Source organism: Canis lupus, chromosome 14 (assembly GCF_003254725.2).
Source record: "Canis lupus dingo isolate Sandy chromosome 14, ASM325472v2, whole genome shotgun sequence".
Taxonomy (NCBI): domain Eukaryota; kingdom Metazoa; phylum Chordata; class Mammalia; order Carnivora; family Canidae; genus Canis; species Canis lupus.
This window is the reverse complement of record NC_064256.1, coordinates 46,186,545-46,209,460: the sequence shown is the minus strand read 5'-3', so window position 1 is coordinate 46,209,460 and position 22,916 is coordinate 46,186,545. Positions and strand designations below refer to the sequence as shown.

The following is a 22,916-nucleotide window of genomic DNA, read 5'->3' as shown; positions in this document are numbered from 1 at the left end:
TCCTCTCAAGCAGGTTGGTAACTTATTACCTAAATATATATTAGTTAATAAGCCTTTGAAAAGGTGGAAGTTTTGTAGCCAGTCACTTTTTAATAAAAGATACCATCTGTAAAACAATTAATTTACAATTTGCCCTACAATTTTGTATTTGCACCTCTTTGGGTTACTCAACACGAGAGTATACTACCAAAGTTGAAATCACTTACTATATAGTTTAGTGATGCTCCTCTGTCATCCCACCAGGTCTCTATTTTATGTGTTGAGTGCAATATATTCTAGTAAAGTGAGTAGTTGGAAATGCAGTTATGTGCATTACCTTGCCACTATAATTTTTAAAAATATTGTCAGCTTCCTGAAATGTCAAACAATGCCATTTCAATTCTAGTGTGCAATTTTCACCTTATCTATGGAAGTATCCTGAGACAGTAATTGGGTGGGACCAAAGTCGTAATAATTATTTTCTGTAAGCAATGGATAGCGTATAATACATATCACTCTTCCAAGATGTCAGAAAATTTTACTTTTACTTTGATCAGTGCAGTATAGTTAAAAAAAACCTGTCAAAATTATTTCATTGACTGTGTTACTTTTTGTAGAAGTCAGTATTAAGGCATTTAGAAGGAGAAAAGAATGAGGGCTATAAAGAACTGGATAGCTGCTTATAAAGCATAGAGATTTAAGTGTTTTAAATCCTGCATTAGACACTAGGAACTCAAGTTCAACCAACAATTTTATGCATTTATCCTTTGAAAAAAAGAAAGTGGTTTACCTAAAAACTAACTGGCTGTTAAAACTGGATTGTAAAGGACATTGTTCTTCTTTGCTTTGAACCATAAACTAAAGATTAAAACTAAACTAAAAGACTAAAACCATAAACTAAAGACTAAAACTCATTTACTAGGAAAAAAGGTGAAATTATATATATATATATGTATATATGTATATATATGTATATATATATGTGTGTGTGTGTGTGTGTGTGTGTGTGTATTCCTACTTCATTAATGCATCCATCCATCCATCCATTCATTCAGGTAACATAAGCATCTCATATATTCAGAGTCCTGTGCTAAGTGCTAGGGATACAATGTGAGTGAGAAGGGCATGGTATCTGCTTTCATGGAGGGAGCTTGAAGACAAACAAGTAAACAAATAAGCAATATAATTTCAGTTTGTTATAAAGGCTACTAAGGAGTTAAACAAGTGAAAATAGATAAGATGACCTACTTTGATGCCATGATGTGAGGAGGACTTTCTGAAGAGGTGACATTTGTCCTGAAGGAAGAGAAGAGATGCTTCAAGTATTTGTGTCCATTCCTGGGCATCTGATCCAATGATCTGAGGATCTCATTGATTACTGGTATCACAGATGGTGGATCCTATATTACAAACATAGATATAGTAAAGATTCCCTTTGAATGTGTAACAACTCCAAAACAAGTATAAAAGGTCACTAGAAAGTGCACTCATAAAATAGAGTGCAAGATGTATGTCCACTGGTAGCATTAATTGTAGGTAAAGAATTCCAAGTTGTTGGAAAATGTTATTTGCCTGTATAACTGGACAATGAGAAGGATGCCTGAATAGTGAATAGTGTCAGCCCTTCACTCGTTGCTCCTGATTATTCAGAAAGACAATACACCATGGCTCCTTCCAGTTAAAATTGAAACACCAAGTTACAACTTTCATTGGTCTTTTGCTGTTTTCTGCAACTCTGTCTCCCCTCATTTTTATTCTGTTAATTGCACTGTTTTCCTTTTAGGGAACCTTCTTTTCCCTGTGGTATGCAATATTAATAAGGTTGTAAATCACCATGCCCAGCCTGACCTTCTCAAACCAAGCTAACGCTCTCATTCAGGGACACTGAATTTTGAGCTGAGTGATCAAGGATGGAAAAATGTAGTTGGAGTTCATTTATTCCAGCAGCAGCAGTGTGGTTTGACTGTCAGTAATTCCTAGTGTTCATAGCCAGAGAGTAGCCTTGGTTTCCATGAACTTTTAAGCCTGATACTCTCTGTTCAGGCTTTTTTCCATTCTATTAACCATGGAGGATCCTGCCAATAAATTATTTTTTGCTCAAATTATTGAGAATTGGTTTCTATTGTCTGTGACCAAAACTCTCTTATTCTTATGCTTCCCAGAGGGAAGCTATGATTTCATTCCAGAATGAAGTACAACCACAAAAATAAGTCAAATCAGGAAATGTCTTCAGTCAAATAGGTAGCCATTATTTTACATAATAATAATGATAATAATTGAAATGGAAGGGAAGGAACCTCCCTAGAAAGATCATGATAATTCTGCATTTAAGCAGTGATTTAAAAAAATAAAGACAGTATTTTCCATAATTATTATTAAAAGATGTACTAACACTAATTGAGCATTGATATGCATATCAACTTGAGACAGGACCTAATGGGACACAGAACAGGAATGAAAAGAGAAGGTCTTGAAAACTTCTTCGGAAACATGCTCCAACTCAGGGGAACAGGGGCTTCAGGGGAGAGGCAAACATGAGCTATTATGAACCAAACACATTGCTGCCTTTTTCTTACCTCTAAAAACTAGTAGTAATTGCACTAATCAAAGAAGGGGGTGGGTGTCTCAGGGATCACTCCTGTCCTAGGCAGGTATATCATCAGGGAACCATGACTAGAGGGGACTTGATTGCAACGTGGGGACAGATGCCAGCCAAGAGTACTTGAAGGCATAGAAATAAAGCTTCCTACTGTGAGTATCAAGAGCCCCATATCCACATCTAGTATGTGAACCCACTAGCTGGAGACAGTGAGGAGCAGAATGGATATTATTAGGAATCAAGGCAATGAAGGAGAAGGCAAACAAAATAAATTATCCCACCGCATAGAGAAAGGACAAAGAGACTTAAATGAGAATTGATGATAAACACTAAAGTTACATTAAAAAAAAAACAACCAGCAGAAAACAGGAAATAGAAACAAAAACACATGAAAATCCTTAATATATGTGTTTAACAACAGTATCAAAATATGTGAGCCAAAACGAGATAGAACTGCAAGGAGAAATAGATGAATTCACTACTATAGTTGAAGATTTCACATCCTTTTATTGGAAATGGACATACCCAGCAAGTAGAAAATAGGTAAATTTAACAACATCTCTAATCGAGTGGATATAATTACCATCTGTAGACTACTTCATCCAACAATAGCAGAATGCATGTTCTTCTCAAGCTCACATAGATCACATAGATCATTTATAAAGATAGACCACACTCTGAGCCATAACACACACTTTAACAAATTTTAAAAATTAAAAATCAGGGATCCCTGGGTGGTGCAGCGGTTTGGCGCCTGCCTTTGGCCCAGGGCGCGATCCTGGAGACCCGGGATCGAATCCCACATCGGGCTCCCAGTGCATGGAGCCTGCTTCTCCCTCTGCCTGAGTCTCTGCCTCTCTCTCTCTCTCTCTCTCTGTGACTATCATAAATAAATAAAAATTAAAAAAAAAAAATTAAAAATCATATCGTATCTGCTCTTAGAGCATAATGAACTTAAAATAGAAATCAATATCAGAAAACTGGAAAACTCCAAACTACTTGTATATTAAACAACACAATTATAAATACAACAATGGGAAAAGAAGAAATCTCAAGAAAGATTTTAAAATATTTTCAACTAAAATAAAATAAAATTTTTATAAAAATGAAAAAAATTATCAACTTTGGTGGGATACAGCAAAAATGGTTCTTGGAAATCTACAGAATTGAATACATATATTAGAAAAGAAGAAAGAAAAAAAAAGAAAAGAAGAAAGATCAAAAATCAATCATAAACTTCAAACTTAGGAAACTAGAAAAAGTAGAGTAAATTAATTTCAAAGTAAGCAGAAGAAAATTAAATAATAAAAATTCAATCCACAATCAATGACTTTCACAATAGGAAACCAAAAATTGATTCTTTGAGAAAGATCAATAAAATTGAGAAATCCCTAGCTGGACCAGTTAACAAAAAAAGATAATACACAAATGAATAAAATCAGAAGTGAAAGAAAAGATCCTATAGACTTTAAAAAGAATTGTCAAGGAATACTTTTAACAACTCTATGCCAATCAATTCGATCATCTAGATGAAATGAACCAAATCCTTGAAAGACACAATCTGCTAAAACTCACACAAGAAGAATTGGATGATATGAATAATCCTGTATCTATTAAAGAAATTGAATCTATAATTAATAACTTTCCAAAATAGAAAGCACCATTGGTAGATTCCACTAAATATTTAAGGAAGAATTTGTACTAATTATCTATGGCCTTTACTAGAAGATAGAAGCAGGGAAAGTACTTCTTAATTCATTCTTTAAGGCCAGTGTCACACTGATACCAAACCTAGACAGACATTACAGGAAAATAAAACTACACACCAATATCTCTCATGAACACAGATGCAAAAATCTTCAACAAAATTTTAGAAAATCAGATTCAACAATGGTAAAAGTAATTATATGCCACAACCAAATGACATTTATTCCAGATATGCAAGGCTGAGTCAATATTCAAAAATCAATTAATGTAATCTAGTACATCAAGAAGACAAAATAGGGGATCCTTGGGTGGCGCAGCGGTTTGGGGCCTGCCTTTGGCCCAGGGCGCGATCCTGGAGACCCGGGATCGAATCCCACGTCGGGCTCCCGGTGCATGGAGCCTGCTTCTCCCTCTGCCTGTGTCTCTGCCTCTCTCTCTCTCTGTATGACTATAATAAATAAATAAAAATTAAAAAAAGAAGACAAAATACATGATCATATCAATAGATGCAGAAAATCATTTGACAAAATCAATACTTGTTCATGATAAAAACTCCACCTAAACTAGGAATAGAAAGGAACTTCCTCAACTTGATAAAGATAGCTACAAAAAACCTACAGTTAATGTTATACTTATGGGGAGAACCTGAAAGCTTTCCCACTCAGATCAGGAATAAAGCAAAAACATCTCCTCTCACCTTGATTATAAACACTAAAAGTCCTAGTTAATGCAATATGAGAAGAAAAGGAAACAAAAGGTGTACAGCTTGAAAGAAAGAAATAAAACTATTTTTCCACAGATGGTATTGTTGTCTATATGGAAAAATCCCCCCAAATCAACAAAAAACTCCTGGAACTAATATTCAATTATAACAGACAAGCAGGACAAAAGATTAACATGCCAGTTAATTTTATTCCCATATACCAGCAAAGAACAAATGAATTTTGACATTAGAAGCACAATACCATTTACAATAGCACCAAAAATAGACAGGAAGAAATGCTTAGGTATAAATCTAACAAAATATATATTATGTGGGGAAAACTACAAAACTAACAATGAAAGATATCAAAGAACTTAAAAGCTAGAGAAATATCCCATAGTCATGGATAAGAAAACTCAATATTTTCAAGATTTCAGTTCATCCCAGATGATCTACAGATTCAATGTAATCCCAACAAAAATTCCAGTAAATTATTCTGTGGATATTCATAATTTGCTCTAACGTTCATGTGAGAAGACAAAACCCAGAACAATCAGCAGAATATTGAAGGAGAAGAACAAAGGGCTGACACTATCTTCAAAACTTAACTAAAATCTATGGAAATAAATAAATAAATAAATAATAAATAAATAAATAAATAAATAAAATATATGGTAACCAAGACACTGTGGCATTAGCAAAAGAATAGACAAATATATCAATGGAACAAAATAGAGAGCCCAGAAATAGACCCACAGATAGTCAACTGATCTTTAGCAGAGGAGCAAAGGCAATGGAGGAAAGACAGTTGTTTTAACAACTGGTACTAGAGTTACTAGACATCCACATGCATTAAAAAAAATCTATACACAGATGTTACCGCTTCACGCATATTTTACTGACAAATGGAAGAAAACACTAAAAATAAAAGTGAAACTTAAGGTGATGTGTTAATTCTATTATCTTAAGTTCTTGGACTAAATCCTGGAGATTATATTCTCTCAAAGTGATGTAGGTGATGTCAGAAAGGAAAATATCTGCTTCTAGGATTATTCTGGGATTTTAGACTTTTCAGGATTTTTTTTCTGTCAAAATTATCAGAGATTCACAAAATTAATGTAGGAGAAACATCTTCATGGCTCAGGTGGGAAGTGATAAGAAGTGGGGCAAACTGGATAATATAAATCCATAAACACAATTCAATTTTTAAAAACAAATGTGCTGTAAGACACATCAGAAGACATTGATGCAAGAAATTGAAGAAGACACAAACAAATGAAAAGACATTCCATGCTCATGTATCAGAAGACCTAATAATATAAAAATGTCCATATTATCCAAAGCAATCTACAGATACAATGCAATCCCTATCAAAATTTCAATGGCTTTTTCTACAGAAATGGAACAAACCTAAAATTTGTATGGAACCAAAAATGAATTCAAATAGTCAAAGCAATATTGAAAAAGAAGAACAAAGCTGGAGACATCACACTTTTTGATTTCAAACTATACTACAAAACTCTAATAATCAAAACAGTATAGTATTGCATTAAAACAAATTATATAGGTCAATGGAACAGAATAGAGAGCCCAGAAATAAACTCAAGCATGTATGGTTAATCAATTTTGACAAAAGAGGCAAAAATATACGATGGAAAAAGGAGAATCTTTTCAAAAACGATGTTGAGGGCACCTGGGTGGCTCAGTCAGCTAAGCATCCAACACTTGATTTTGGCTCAGGTTATGATCTCATAGGTCATGAGATTGAGCCCCATGTCAGACTCCACACTCAGTAGGCAACAAAAACAAAAATAAACAGGTGGTAGTATACATCAAACTAAAAAGAATTTGCACAGCAAAAGCCATCAACAAAATGTAAAGACAGCATACCAAATGGGAGAAAATATTTGCAAATCATATGTTACAACCCAATTAGTCTAATATCCAAAATATATACAAAAACTTATGCAATTCAATAGCAAACAACAACAATAATAAACAACCCAGTAAAAAAATGAGCAGAAGAATTGAATAGACAGCTTTCCAAAGAAGCCATTACAAATGGTCAATAGGTACATAAAAAGCTGTTCAACATCGCTAACCATCAGGGAAATGCAAAGATATCACCTCACACCTGTTTGAATGGCTACTATAAAAAAGACAAAAAATAACAAGGCAAGGATGTGGACAAAAGGGAACCCTTGTGCACTATCGGTGGGAATATAAATTGGTGCAGCCAATGTAAGAAACAGAGATTCCTCAAAAAATGAAAAAGAGAACTGTTGTATTATCCAACAATTCCACTACTGGGTATATATCCAAAGGTAATGAAATCACTATCTCAGAGAGATAACTGCACCTCCATGTTCACTGTAGAATTATTTACAATAATCAAAACATGTAGATAACTTAGGTGTCCATCAACAAGCGAATGAGTAAAGAAAATGTGATATATATATATATATATATGTAAAGAAAATGTGATATATATAAAAGAAATATATAAATATATAAAGAAAATGTGATATATATATTTCTTTACTCACACATATATATGAGTCGAGAAAATGTGCTATATTATATATATATACACATATTATATATATACATAATATTCAGTGATAGAAAAGAAGAAAATCCCACCACTTGAAACAGCATGGAGGGATCTTGAGGGTATTTTGTTAAGTGAAATAAGTCAGGCAGAAAAAGACAAGTACTGCATAATCTCACTTATATGTGGAAACTGCAAAAAGTCGAATTCATAGTAACAGAGACCAGATTGGTGATTGCCAAGGGTAAGGGGGTGGGAGATGGAGTAATGAGTGAAGGTAGTCAAAAGGTGCAAACTTCCAGTTATAAGATAAATAAGTTCTGGGAATGTAATATACAGCATAATGACTATAATTAACTATACCTTATTGTATATTTGAAAGTTCCTAAGGGAGTAGATCTAAAAGTTCTCATCATAAGAAAAAAAATCATAACTATGTGAGGTAGTGGGTGTTAAGTAACCTTATTATGGTAATCATTTAACAGTATGTACCTATGTCAGATCATTATGTTGTACATCTTAAACTAATACAATAGTATTTGTAAATTATATTTCAATAAACTTGGGAAAGAAAGGAGAAGAAAAGCAACAAACCAGTGTGCTGGACACTGAAATTAAAAATATAATACTATTTACATAATATTAGCTAAAAAAGAAGTGTTTAAGTATAAATTGAATAAAACACGTATAGGATTCACATCCTAAAAATTATAAAATACAAGTGAAAGAATTTTTTAAAAATCTAAATACATTATATTCCATTGGTCCTTTTAAGTATTATATAGAAGGACCAATGGATTAGAATAGCTTAAATAAGTTTGAAAAAGAAGAAAAATAGAGGAAGAATTAATCCAATTTCAAGACCTGCTATATAGCTAGGGTAATCAAGATGCTGTGGTATTGGCAAAAGGATGGACACATAGATCAATAGAACTGAACAGAGATCTTAGAAAAATATTTCCAACAGGCTTTTGACAAAGTTGCAAAGCAATTTAATAAAGGAATGGTAATTTTAAAAAATATGCTGGAGCATTTAGATATCCTTAGGTGACATTTAGCTTCTATCTACACCTCATACTTAATACAAAAATTAACTCAAAATGGATCACTGATTTAAATGTCAAACATAAAACTTTTATTAAAAAACAAGATATACATGATGAGACAGCACAAAGTGTTATACTATATGTTGACAAACTGAATTTAAATAAAATTTTTAAAAAATGGATAAGCATGTTTTAAAAAGACAGGATAAAAATTTTCATGATTTAGGGTGAGACTTGACATCAAAAGCATAATCTATAAGAAGAAAATCAGTAAATTGGACTTTATTAAAATTAACAAGTTTTTTATCTGTGAGGTTAAAAGGAAAAAAGACAAGCCACAGAGTGGGATAAAATATTTGCAAACCATATATATGAGAAAGGAATAATATCTAGGATTTTCAAACAACATAAAAACAGTCCCATTAGAAAATGGGCAAAAGATTTGGAAGGATATTTCACTGAAGAGAATGTACAGATGGCACATAAGCACATGAAAAGATGTTCCATGTCATTAGCCATTAGGGAAATTCAAATTAAAACCACAATGAGATATCACTAAACATCTACCAGAATAGATCAAATAAAAAATAATGACAGCATCAAATGCTGGCAAGGATGTACAGAAATTAGGTCACTCATGCATTGCTGATGAGAATGGAAAATAATCCAACTATTCTAGAAAATAGTTTGGCAGTTCTTTAGTAAATTAAACATGCAACTACCATATGACCCAGAGACTGTACTACTGGGCATTTATCCCAGAGAAATAAATCTTATGTTCACCCAAAAACCTGCACACAAATATTCATAACAGCTTTATTGATAATGCCCCAAACTGGAAACAACCCAGATGTTCTTCAATAGGTGAATGATTCCCAAACAATGGTACCTCACTACCCAAGGTACTTCTCAGCAACAAAAGGGAACAAATTATTCAGAAACCCAACAACGTGGATTAATCTCTAGAGAATTATCCTGAATAAAAACATAGCAGCCCTAACAGATTACACACCCCTTAAAATGATATTCTCAAAATCACAGAATCATAGAAATGCAGATTAGTAGTTCTTGGGAGTTAAGAAGGGAAGTGGCTATAGCTACAAAGGACAACATGAGGAATCCTTGTGGTGATAGAAAGTCTCTATATCTTGACTGTGTCTGTGACAATATCCTGGTTGAGGTTTTGCAGTATGTTACCATTGGGGGGAAGCTAAATGAAGGGGTACTTAGGATTTCTCTCTATTATTTCTTACCAATGCATGTGAATCTATAATGACCTCAAAATAAAAAGTTTTATTAAAATATTAATAAAATATTTACTAAATTAAATAAAAGTATTAATTTAAATTAATAAAATATTAATAACTTTATTAAAATTATTTAAATGATTTACTGTGCTCACCTACTCTCAACCCAGCAGTTCTTCTCCCAAGTGTATACTCAAAAGCAATGAAAAGTTAAAGTCAAACACGAGGCACATATAAAAATGTTCATAGCACCTTTTTTCTTAAGAGCACCATTTGGAAACTATCCAAATGCCTAGCAGCAGAAGGAGAGATAAATAAATTGTGATACATCCATGCAAAATATTACACAGCAATAAAAAAGCCAAGCTATTTCTATATGTTCCAATATGGATGAATCTCTCAGACATAGTGATGAATTAAAGGAGCTAGACACAAAAGTGTACGTACTGTATGAGTCCAATTTCATCAAGTTCAAGATCAGGCGAAATAATTGACAATAAAAAAATCTCAGAACAAAGATTACGGCTAAGGAGGGAGGTGTTGATTGGCAAGGGGCACAATGTCTTTACCTTGATCTGGGTAGTGATGAAACAGGTACATCTAAATATCAAAATCCAAAAAAGTGGTGTTATTATGGTTGTACCCTTTGTGCAAGCTATACCACAATAAAACATGTTTAAAAGATGCCAAATAATTTAAAATAGAACAAGCCAAAACTACCGTGCTAATCAAATAACACACCTCTATAGCCTATGGCGTAGCTGTTTATAACCTGTGGTCTAGAATTTTTCACTTCAATTTGGAAATACTATAAAACACAAAGACAGCTGGATATCAGGAATTAGACTAGAATCTGGGCCATCAATCTTCCATCCAGCAGTTGAACCAAGGGCAGTATGCAAGTAGCACATAAGGAAACAGATGCTGGGGCTAAGAACAATTACCCTCTCTGCAGTAAGCTCCAAGATGCGATAAGCCTCATAGATAAGCATGAGAAAATTAACAACATAAAAGCCAAGTCTCCAAACAAACAAAAAGCAGTAAAAGGAAAAGCAGAAATCATTCTAAAGACTTATGAGAGAATCCATGAATGTGATTCCTCGTTGGAACCAGAATGGAAATGAGGGAGGATTTCACTTCCTCAATATTATCGAAAACTCTTGACTTTGGTGAAAACAGACTTACAAAAAAAGAGTTTGTTAAAAAGCTACAAACCAAGGTTAGGAAGCAGTGAAACATATTTAAAAATGAGCTAGGTCCTATAAGGAATGAATGCCGGAAGAGTAAATCTGTAGCAGTAAGCCGTAAATGCACCATTGGAGCTGGTGAAGAGTAGAATTGATACTGAGGACAATGTAGTCAACAACCTGAACTGTTCTCAAAGAATGCAGAGAAAGGACAGAGCAATGAAAAGTGATAAGATCTCAAATGGAAGAGAACACCAATGAAAGCAACGGCAACCAACAAAAACTACAGATTCAATATAGAATTATAAGTGTTATTTGGGACAAAACCAGGACATTATGAAAGAAACAATAAACACATAATTAAACAAAATTCATCAAGAAAAATAAATAAACTCCCAAAATCCAGTTTTGTTATGTACAAACAGAAAATATTAAGCATGTACCAGACCAAACTGAGGAAAATAGATGCACGCCTAAATATACACTAGCCAAATATTTGAATAAAATAGATTTATTTTAAAAAGCTCTTCAGAACTTCCAGGCAGATATTACAGGATTTTGAGGCACCTGGGTGGCTCAGTCAGTTGAGTATCCGCCTTTGGCTCAGATCCTGATCCTGAAGTCAGGGATCAAACCCAGCTTCAGGCTTCCTGCTCTCTCTCTCTCTCTCTCTCTCTTTCTCTCTCTCTTTCAGATAAATGGATAAAATCTTTAAAAAAAAATTATCAGCCTTCTAAAACAGGAGCCAACTTGACTGAAGAACAATATTACAACAGCTACAGAATTTTGAAGGAAAAATGTTGTGTCTGAAAAATATTTTACATGGTCGTTTCTTTTTTATGTGAAGGCAACGGAAAGATAGTCTTAGATGTCTCTATGCAGGGTTTGCCTTCAAAAAAATGTTCTTCAAGACATGCTTCCCCGGACAAGAAATAAATTTAAAAAATGAAAATCTAACAAAAGGAACTTGTTGTGATGAAAATAGTAGGTGCCTGTCCTATGAGGAAGCCAAGAGAGGCAGGCACTCAGCTCACCAGAAAAATCTGTAAGAGGCAAGTCACCCCAAACCACAGCCAGTTGAACTGTCTGTGTCCATTCTGTTTGAAAATGGTAAGGATACATCAACCATGACCTAGAGATAAGACTATAAAATAGACAATTTCATTGCGAATTATTATTTGTCATTATCACAATGACTCTATTATTGAACAAGAAATAGCCCTTAAATAAAAATTCTCCCTCGGATTCAGGGATTAGTTAAGTGATTTATTAAAATGTCAAAAGCAAAATCTCATCCTATTAACTGGAATGAAATTTAAACAAAATGTTAATCTATTTAAATATAAGTGACAGAAATAAAAATAATATCTTTTACAGAATATTGTAAATTTGTCATAGAAAAATCAAGAAATACAGAAAGTAAGCAAGAGGAAATAATAACCTAACCAGAACTCCAACTCTCGAAGACCCTGAAAGTTTCAACTTAAAAGTATGAATCTAGATTTTTGCCAGCGTCTGTTAATATTTAAAAATAACGGTTTTAAAATTTATAAGTATACATACAAACATATATACATGCATATATATAAAACCTACATTTGTTCCTTGACAATAAAATGCAAACAACTTTATATAGCAACACATATGCTTCTGTAACTTCACCTTTGTTAACTGTGGGAGGAGGTAATGGAGAGGATGTGAGCTCTGGTTGACCCATTGCAGCCTGGGCCCAGGCAGCTGGAGAGATTGCCCTCTACATCTGAAACCAGTTTCAGATTTCACCAGAGAACTCCAGAATTTGCAAACCAACTGCAATAGAGTATTACACTGTGCACCTATAACAAAATTACTTAGCTAAAACCTAAATATTTTCCCGATTTACACTATCATAAACAATGCCATCATCAATAACTTTGCAACACAGTGCACATCTCTGAAATAGGCCTGATCAGAACTTCATACACAGCAAATCACTGAGGAAGCAATTGTGTATTTTACAAGTGTGTGAAAAAATATCTACTTGGGGGAAAAACCTGTGAAGATTATCACTTCACTCTATAGACCAAACATATTGCAGATTCTTTAAAGATTAAAAATAATACAGATAAAGGATAGAAATCAGCAGATACTACTGCCAATTATTTACATAATCTCTAAATAGGAAGTGCTCCCTGACACAATGCAAAAACTGGAAAATGTCACAAAAAAGTACGCATTCATGTGACATAAAAATTTTAAAAGCTGGATGGCTTAGATTTTTAACAAAAATTTTAAAAGTAACACAAAGCACAATCCTATCTGTAATGTCTGGCCAATCCTCTTCATGTGCAAAGGATATTTGAAAATCAGTAAAAAGGTACTAGTTTTCCAGTTCTCAAAGGATAATGGTGGCTGCTTAGATGTTGAGCTTTTCTCACATTCTTCAAAAAAAAAAAAAAATCAACATTGAGAACAAATAAAATGATAGAGTTCACTTCTACAGCATGACCAGGACCCTGAGACCACAGATCAGTTGACATATAGGCTGGGAAATAAATCCAAAAACAGTGCAGACAGCTCCAGCGCCCTCACCTGTGTCCAGTTGCACAGGGTTGCACAGAAGGGAATAGAACATGTTATACATACTAACCAGGGACCCCCAAAATAAGACAGTCACCCTGGGGCAGGAAAATGTTGCCAACAGGTTTGAGATCTGGGGGCCTTGAGCTCAGGCTAATGGGGAATTATGTTGAAGGACTTTGGAAAATTCATGAGAATAAAGCAAATAAGGACAAAATGTTGGTGATTGTTGAATCTTAACAATGGGAATATGATTGATCATTGTATTTGCTTTCAGCTCTTAACTATGCTTGAAATTTTTCATAATAAAAAGTCAAGGGGAAAATCACTAAGAAAACTCAAAGATATTTAAAAAATCTGACCAATTATTAAAACAAGAAAAACATTCATTTGAAATAAAGTTTTGATCTCCATATAAATTAAAAATGTGAATTAAAAAACAAAATACTTTTTTTTTTTTTGGCCACCAGAGTTAACTGGATGTGTAAGAACAGGAATATTCAGGTGTGTGAGGTTGGCCCATTTAGGTGTGGTGAGGTTGGGAGTATAAATTGGTCAAAACTTATTGGAAGGCATTTTAGCGAATTGCTAATATGTCTCTGAAAAAAAAATTGAGTATTTTAAGAGATTTTTAAAACATCATACCTTTGATCATATAATTTCACCCCAGGAGAGAGCTATTATCATAGGTCTAAAAGAAGACCAATCCATGAAGATGCTCATCCAAGCGATATCTATAACATTTGCAAACATTCCAGATGTCCAAGAGTAAGAGAATGATTTTTAAAGTTTTTTTAAAGTAGACTCTATATCCAACTTGGTTTGAACTCACCACCCCAAAATCAAGAGTCATATACTCTACCAACTGAGCCGGCTAGGTGCCCCGAGAATAATTTTTAAATTATGATATTTTCCATCTTATATGGTTTCTGGCAATCAAAGGCATATTTTCAAATAGTGTTGATGATGTGAGAAAATGCTACTGCTAAAGCATTGAACAAAAAAGAGCAAAATAGAAGGCTTTTTATAAAAGACGTGTAGTTTGTGTATATGATCTTAACAGTGGTTTTCTAGGCATGGTGCGCCTAGGAATAGATTTTATATACTTTGCTTTATATGTAAAATAATCTCCTACAATAATCGTATGTTACCATTACAAGATTAAAAAGTAAAGGTAACAAACATTTAAAAATAAACCTCCCTTAATTTGCATGATTCTGCTTGCTTGTTACAGTAAACTTCATATGAGTCTCCCTCTGGATTCATTTGCAATTAATCTTTTTGTTCTATTAGAAATTGCTCAGTTGAAGGGTCTCTTCATTGTTAAAGAGATATTTGTGCAAGAGTACCAGTTGAGGGGATCCCTGGGTGGCTCAGCGGTTAAGCGCCTGCCTTCAGCCCAGGGCGTGATCCTGGAGACCCAGGATCAAATCCCACATTGGGCTCCCTGCATGGAGCCTGCTTCTCCCTCTGCCTCTCTCTCTCTCTCTCTCTCTGTCTCTCTCTCTCACACACACACACACATAAATAAATAAAATCTTTTTAAAATTTTTTTTAAAAAAAGAGTACCAGTTGAGGACTGCAGTCAGGATCCTCAAGCCCATGGGGACATTGCATATACTGTTCGTACCCAAGCAAAGGGTACTAACCCGCTTTGAAGAGGGAACCCGGACTACATATCAAAAGTCCCAAAATTGTGCCAACTCTTGGACTCAATAATAGCACAGGTAGGAGTTTTAAGAAACTGGAGCTGATTTGAAGAAAAAATGGGTACACGTGTTTTTAGATGTATTTATACACATTTTCCACATAGGATTATTTTTAAGAGGGTAAAAATAGAAACAGCCTAAATTTTTATCAGTAAGTAGTAGTGAAATAATCTATAGTGAATCCTCAACATGAAATACTGTATACAAATTTTAAATAATGACCTTAAAGATTATTTATATAAACACTGAAAATACAGTCTGTCTCATGAAAAGGCCAGTTATGAAACAATGTATAGGGTTATCCATATGTACTCATATTTATTTATATGCACAGAAAAAACATGGAAGAATACTTACCAAAATGTGAATAATATTTGTCTTTCGATGATATTTTCCCATAATTCCTATCATGAATATGCATTGTATTGGTAACAAGGAACAAAGGAAAAAAATACTTTGTTTTGTTTCAAAAAAATTAAAAACAACATGGATAAGCTTCACTGGAACCTACTAGGAATATTCTGTGGATGGTGGGAGGGGGTGTTCAGCAGTGGCTGTGGCAAGGCTCTTTGAAAGACCCCCTTATGAGACAGAGCATGAGAGACTCCTAACTCTGGGAAATGAACTAAGGGTGGTGGAAGGGGAGGTGGGCGGGGAGTGGGGGTGACTAGGTGACAGGCACTGAGGTGGGCACTTGATGGGATGAGCACTGGGTGTTATACTATATGTTGGCAAATTGAACACCAATAAAAAATAAATTTATTTTAAAAATAAAAAATAAAAATAAAGACCCCCTTATGGGGCACCTGGGTGGCTCAGTGGTTGAGTTTCTGCCTTTGGCTCAGGTTGTGATCCTGGGGTCCTGGGATCGAGTCCTGCATCAGGTTCCCTGCATGGAGTGTGTTTCTCCCTCTGCCTGTGTCTCTGCCTCTCTCTCTGTGTCTCTCATGAATAAATAAATAAAATCTTAAAAAAATAAAGACCCCCTTATTTCTTCTCAAACTACCATCAGTTTCCCCTTCCTTCCTTGAGACTGCCTAGGCGGTTCTGCAGAATCTAGTTTTTTCCAAGATAGGATGTTTGCACAAGGCAGAGTGACTTCTAGGAGAGAGAGGATGTTGCTGGGGCAAGATACCAAAAAGAACACAAGGCAAAAGGGACATTCAGTGCCGAATGACAGCGTTTCTGGTACTGAGTATGTTTACAATGCTATGAAAGCTCAAAAACGTGTAAAGCTAACTCATTGGTTGACATATTGATGAAACAAACCAGATGCAGATGATCCATGCATAATCAGAACTCTCTGATTTTAGTTATAAAATTTATCAGGCTAACGGCATTAGAAAGCAGGATACAGTGTGCTAGGGCCCCTTCTCATGCTCTCTCCACGTGTGACGGAGAAGTGACACAGACCAAGCTCACCTACTAACTCTTGCTCCTGGCATGTTCTCTGGACCCAAGGTGTTGTGATCCTTAGAAGTGATGGTAGCTCCCAACTCTACAATTCTTCCCCTATACTCACCTTCCTCCATCCCAGGGTGGGCAGGAGCAGCAAACGGGCCCATCTGTGTTCATAACCAACCAATCAGAATTCACTCGGTGGGACAGCGGATTTGGTTAATCCCTTGAGAGATAGAGAGGAGGGACACCTGAGTGGCTCAGTGGTTGAGCATCTGCCTTCAGCTCGGTGCATGATCTCAGGGTCTGGTATCCAGCCCCACATCGAGCTCCCCGCAGGGAGCCTGCTTATCCCTCTGCCTGTGTCTGTGTCTCTGCCTCTCACTCTGCATCTTTCATGAATAAATAAATAAAATCTTCAAAAAATATAGAAATAAAGAGAAAAGAGAATATCCCTATATCAGGAATATTTGCAGAACTTGTTTTTCTCCTAAATTATGTTTGTAGGCAAGGAGAAGGTATAAATAGGCAGATGTATGGTTTTGACTAGAATCCAAGTACCCAGAGCTCTTGAGTGACAGGGACTAGAACAAAGAAGCTTCTATTATAAGGGTTTAGACCCTGCGTCTCACCCCCAAACAGGCATACACATATTATGTACCTGTTTACACTTATTTAGGGCCTAAGAGAGATCCTCATGGAAAACTAAAAAAAAAAAAAAAAAAAAAAAAAAACAGTCAGGAAATGTGTGGCCCAGCACGTGGAGACATACACAGCAGATTAGAGTAGAGAAGTGGGGATGGCAAGTTCCAGCAGAATCCAGGATGGGAGCTGGGCTGGGCAGGGGCAACCCTGGGAGGGAATACCCCATAAGAGAAGGGGAAATTTATACCTTGAGCCACTGGAGCACACTTATCTGAGTCTGGAGTGAGAATCTAGATAGAATGTGTGGCCAGGCAGGTGCTGGGACTCATCCAATGTCAGCTTCCCTGGCTGCCTGAGTGACCCTGCGGTACCTGGATCTGTGGAGGTGCATAAAATGTATGACACTACTGGGCCCTTGGGCAGCTTCTCGACAGGACACATCTTGTATGAGAATAAAAAATAAGGTGGAAGCTTTGTCCTTTTCACTTGAAAAGGGAGGAGCCTCCTTTCACAGCACCATGGGGATTGAAATGACAGCGATGAATTTTTTTAATACTGTGTACCAAGATCCTGTGGCAGGTCATGAATTGACGTGAACGGGAATCGAGATGAGAGACAGTGAGAGCGGTGGTCACCACTCGTGCAGAACACTGCTCAGAGGGACAAACCCAAGCTCTGGGCACAGAAAGGTGAGCATCAGAGATAGGAAAGCAGGTCTGGGGACTCTTAAAATCTGGGAGGAATAAATCTGTAAATAATTGCAAAGCAAATATGTAGTTAGGGGGATTAAGAGCATCCTATTTAAAGTTATGAATATATTTTGTCAATTAAAGCCAGGTTGGTGGAGCAAGACACATAGCGGTTACACTGCAGAGATCAATGATCCCAACTTATCTCCCCAAGTGATGCTTACATTTTCATCATCAAATGTATGTTCTCAGGGTTGAGAATTACCTGTAGCCTGTGTCAATTATTTCCTTCGGATTATAATTATAGACACATTGCAAATGGGAGTAAGGATGAAAAACAGTGAGGGAAATGGCAGCAGTTTATGTGAGATATACAGCCAGGTTAAAGATGGACAGCCATCTTTGGCACCAGTCTCATCAAATGGTGGGATCTGTTTAACCTTTCTTTGACTTCTTTGACCAAAACTAGACAGCCAAACTAATGCTATGCCAGTTCTGGGACTCACCTTGAAAAAAAAGTTAGCAACTGCTTTCTGAGTGGGCAGTCTTGAGTGGGCATGCAAGAAATCCAACTACCCTCCTGGAGATATCGCTTAGAGGGCCCTGAAATTACATAGGGGCTGAGGTGAGCTCAGCTTTCAAGCCATCCCCACCCAAAACCCATCTGTGTGACTGAAGTCTCTTGACCCTCCTAGACCAGACCAGCTAAATATCACTGGATCACCCCAATCATGCCCATGTGAAACTGAAGAATTGCTAAGCAGAGCCTTGACTGAAATTTTGACCCGTGACATTGTGAGTTATAATATGAAGGGTTCTTGTAATAAGCCAACTAATTTTGGGGAATTGTTGCATAGCAATAGATAACTAATACAGTAGTATAGGTTTCATTTACTACTAGGACTATGTGGACACCACAGAGTCCACCCAAGTCTACCCAAGACCCACCTCTTGCCTCACAGCCTCCTGGGGTTTTTCTGTGTCTATGTTCATTGTGGAAATTCTCCTGAGAGAATACAGGCTCCATTTCTTGGAGAATGCTATAGGGATGTCACCAGGAAGCACAGCTCCTTCAGTGGCAGAGTAGAAAGGCCCTTAGAAGGGCTGTTTCATTCCCTTTCTCTTCTTATAATGTTCCCTGAGATCTGCCTCAGGCTTCACTCACCATCTTCTCATGGGGAGACCCTACCTTAGTTTCTCAGCAAACTGTTCCTCAGTCCATAGTCTACCTTAGTCAATGAGAAGAGATGAATCTGTCTGATGAGACTGAACAGGTGAATCCAAAAAACCCCAAATGTCTAGATTATTTTTGGTGCCTATTATATCATTCTTTGTTCTGTTGAAAATAGTTAACATCTATGCAGGTCACTTTCTTAGTTGTATATTGGAAATAACAACATCTACCTTGCTGGTATCTCGGGACTATTGTGAGATTCAAATGAGATGATGTGGGTGGAAGCTCTTTGTAAACTTTAAAATGTTGTGCACTTGCAATTTGTTATCATCATTAACATTACTATTCAGGAATTAGTAAATTATAGATAGTGTTGGGACACGTGGGCTCAGCATTGTGTGATCTTAAGCAATTCAGTTAACATCTTAGCAATTTTCTCATCCCTAAAATAAGTGTTTACTAAATAATATCTAAGGATCTCTCCAGCTTGCAAATACTGTGGCTGTGATTTTTAAGAACCCGTGTTTGGCGTAGGCAAGGTTGTGCATGGTGTTCAAAGACAAATGTGACTCTCTTCTCGCTGACTAAAAATTCATAAGGTAGTCGTTAAGAGAAGTCATGCCTCAAAAACAAATAATAATTCAAATTAACCTTTTATATACAGATTCCTGGGGGATCCCTGGGTGGCTCAGTGGTTTAGCACCGCCTTCAGCCGGGGCGTGATCCTGGAGACCAGGGATCGAGTCCCATGTCGGGCTCCCTGCATGGAGCCTGCTTCTCCCTCTGCCTCTCTCTCTGTCTCTCATGAATAAATAAATAAAATCTTAAAAAAAATAAAATAAATGCAGATTCCTTGGAACCTGAATGTCTTTGATGGGAAATTTGCCAGCTACTAGAGCGTAATGTGCTGGTGTCTTCTGTTAATGCCTACAGACCCACTCTGTGCTCTGGCAGGCTGACTTGTATGGGCCACATCAATGTGCTCCTTTGCTTCATGACATCTGATGGGGTTCTGCTAGCCCAGAGGCCCACCAGGAGATGGAGACAGTGAGAAAAAAGAAGTCAAGATATTTTTAACCTCTGCTTCCTCCCTATGGGGTCACCTGGAGATGTCTGTTCCCTTGATCCAAGGGTACAGGGTCTTCAAGTCTGCCTTCTCCAATGACACTATCCTGCCAAGTTGTGTAAAGTACTCCCTGCCCTTGCCTCTTTGCCTAGGGATGAAAAAAGCTTAGCTGGAAGACTTCACAATCCATTTGTAGGATAGGCAGCCTCCAGGATGCCCCCTCAACCCCGTGATCCTGTTTCCTACTAATTGCACTCTTGTAGAATCCCATCCTCTTGAAAGTGGGCTGGATTTATTGACTCACTTCTAATGGAATACACAGGGGAGATAGAATGACATTTTTGAGATAAGGTTATGAAAAGACTATGAATTCTATCTTGGCCATTCTTGCTTGGATCCCTCACTTGGGGGAAGCCAGCTGCCATGTCCCAGAACAGCTTTATGGAAAGATCCTCACAGCATGAGACTAAGGCCTACCTACAACTATGTGAGTGAGCTGAAAAGCAACCTTTTGTCCCCAGTTGAGTTTTCAGTTGAGACCCCAGGACTGGCTAATAGCTTGACTTCAGTCTCACAAGTGACCTTGAGCCAGAGACAACTACCTAAGCTGTGCCTGAATTGCGACCCACAGAAAATATGAAATAATAAATGTTTGTTGCTTTAAACTTCTGAGTTTGGAGGCAATTTGTTATGCAGCAATAAATAACTAATACACCTTGTAATTTCTGAACATAGTGGTCACACTATGTAAATAGTCTTTTAACTGTCTCCTTCAAGTTATTTTAATTAGACTATGCCAGATGTTTCCTCCCGGGATCACACATAAAATAATATTTCCAAGCATCTAAGTAAATACTCTTTTCAGGTTCATCTCCCCTAAGATATGAAAAGAATAGATCATGATTGAATATAGAAATTTCCCTGAGTTTTTGAGACCTCTGGGTCCCTTGAAAGAATTCTGCTTTATTCTCCAAAGGTGGTTGGTGGGGAATTTGTGGTTTTAAGGATTTAAAAGAAAATTAGCTCCTCAGCTTTAGGATGAGAAATGGACATTGCCACAAGAATCTTGTTCATCAAAACCCATCATCCTGTGTGGGACCTCACAAGCCTTGGTAGCCAAGATGTCACTAAAGCTGGAGCAGCTGAGAGTGAAAATTCAGAGGGACAGTGACATGATAGGGTGATGACAGCAATAAACAGAAATCTTTAACTCTTGGTTGTGAAAGTCAGACTGCCAAACCCTTCACCTCATCTCTTGAACCCTCTCCATAGAACCCTTGGACTACATAAGGTTTCGGGTTTTGTTTCCTTGACAGTCCAAGGAAGGTAGAAGGGGGATCAAACCAATTCTTAGTTAAATTAGACACTTTTTTAAAAAAGTAATATGGCTTGCACTTTAAATAATGGAAAATAATTGATGACTGGTTGTTATGAAAACCAACATGATTACCGCAGGAAGTTCAATAGCAGAAGGAACCTCCCAGGTGTCTCCACCCAGTGGGGACCCCAGCAGCATGGCTCCTAGCAAACCTCACAGGGTGATAACATCCATCATGTCAGCAGATTTCTATGTGTGGTCCAAGGCTAGGCTTTGAGTTGTCTGCTCATCAAAGTGCTCAGTACACTCTTGCCAAGTAGATGAATAAATGGAGGGAAGGATGTATCTCAAAGCTGGACTGGTTTATGAAACCACAGTGTCAGAGTATTAATTTAATATATATTATATACTTATGTATATACCTGTACAGCCATGCTATAGGAGTAGAAACTCAAAGTTGTGAAAGGAATATTCTCTTTGGCAGGTATCTTATATATGCCGAGATCGATAATAATCCAGTGGCTTGGGGAGTATGGGAATTCGGAAAGGCCATTCAAATAAGCCAACTGTTCAGTGATCTCAGTTGAGGGGGCTCAGCACTTCTGCTGCTGCTTCTTCATTTTTCTTCTCTCTCTTCTTCCTCTTCTTTTTTTTCTTTTTTATAGTACTGGTCTTGACAATGGATTTGGAATGTAACAAACCCTGCCCCCTGCTGGATAGAGCTTGAATGGTCACTGCTCCCATATTCTCCATGCTTCTCCCTTTCCTGTACTTCCATGGCTCCCTTCTCCCCTTTGTGACTGAGAATTTCTTAATGTAGAGATATTCAGGCCCACATTCCATTATCCACGATTCTGAAATCTCCCAAATAACCCCCTTCTGAAATTACCTGAAGCTATTTATCATCTACATTTATGCATCCTGGTGTGAGATTCATACCTCCATTGCACAAATGCTGATGATTTTCATGACACATTATGCTAAGGGTATCATATAACGTGTGGTATATGCATTGTATTACAAAAAACCAATCTGAATTCTAAAGCAAATCCTGCCCCTAGGGTTTCATATTTATAATACCCAATTTTCCAAGCTTGGAAACTCTCCCGTCTCTTTAAGATGACTTTACACTTATCTGCCTTGATCTTTTATTTGTTGGTTTTGAGGTTGAACTCTCAAGAGAATCATTTTACTTCCCTTGTTTATCAGTTTTGGGAAACTCTTCACTGTGCAATCCCTGTGAACTGACAATTGGGGGCAGGCAAGTAGTAAATCTGTGCAGAAGGAGAGGTGGGGTGTTAGAAAGGAGAAGGAGGGGCTAGCTGAGCTTTCAAGGGTA

The 22,916-nt window shown here is 36.6% G+C and overlaps 1 long non-coding RNA gene across 1 annotated transcript in view; it reads right to left on the bottom strand.

Moving 5' to 3' along the window:
• Window positions 1-1,233: 1,233 nt before the first annotated feature.
• The window catches only part of LOC125752487 (uncharacterized), a 59,562-nt gene continuing 37,879 nt past the window's right edge, over window positions 1,234-22,916 (bottom strand). Inside the window, exon 3 of the long non-coding RNA XR_007402101.1 lies at window positions 1,234-1,379. This is a non-coding gene — a long non-coding RNA (uncharacterized LOC125752487). The remainder of the gene's footprint in view (window positions 1,380-22,916) is intronic.